General features: G+C 48.0%; 1 protein-coding gene across 1 annotated transcript in view; it reads left to right on the top strand.

The window, feature by feature from the left end:
* Positions 1-269, top strand: part of VEGFD (vascular endothelial growth factor D) — a 25,029-nt gene that overhangs the window by 13,790 nt on the left and 10,970 nt on the right.

The raw sequence follows: 269 nt of genomic DNA, 5'->3' as shown, positions 1-269 counted from the left end.
AGATGAAGAAAAAAAAACCCCTCACGTGAGGAAAGATTAGTTCCACTTAAATTTCCATGCATGCGGTTTGCCCGGTGTGAATCCTACTACAGTTACTTTTGCAGCCAACAGATGCGTATTTCCTGATGGCGCTGACACCCACGCACACCTGACTTCCAGCAGAAGAAATGCTGCCCAGCTTCATAAATAACACAAGTTCTTTCTTGACCCGTTTCCATTTGCTTCTTCATTAGCCAGCCCCTCCAGGGGGTACCCCGGGGAGTGTCGTA

Source organism: Crocuta crocuta, unplaced genomic scaffold (genome assembly GCF_008692635.1).
Source record: "Crocuta crocuta isolate KB4526 unplaced genomic scaffold, BGI_CrCroc_1.0 scaffold1171, whole genome shotgun sequence".
Lineage (NCBI taxonomy): Eukaryota > Metazoa > Chordata > Mammalia > Carnivora > Hyaenidae > Crocuta > Crocuta crocuta.
The sequence above is the reverse complement of the archived record's forward strand: the minus strand, read 5'-3'. Positions and strand labels throughout refer to the sequence as shown.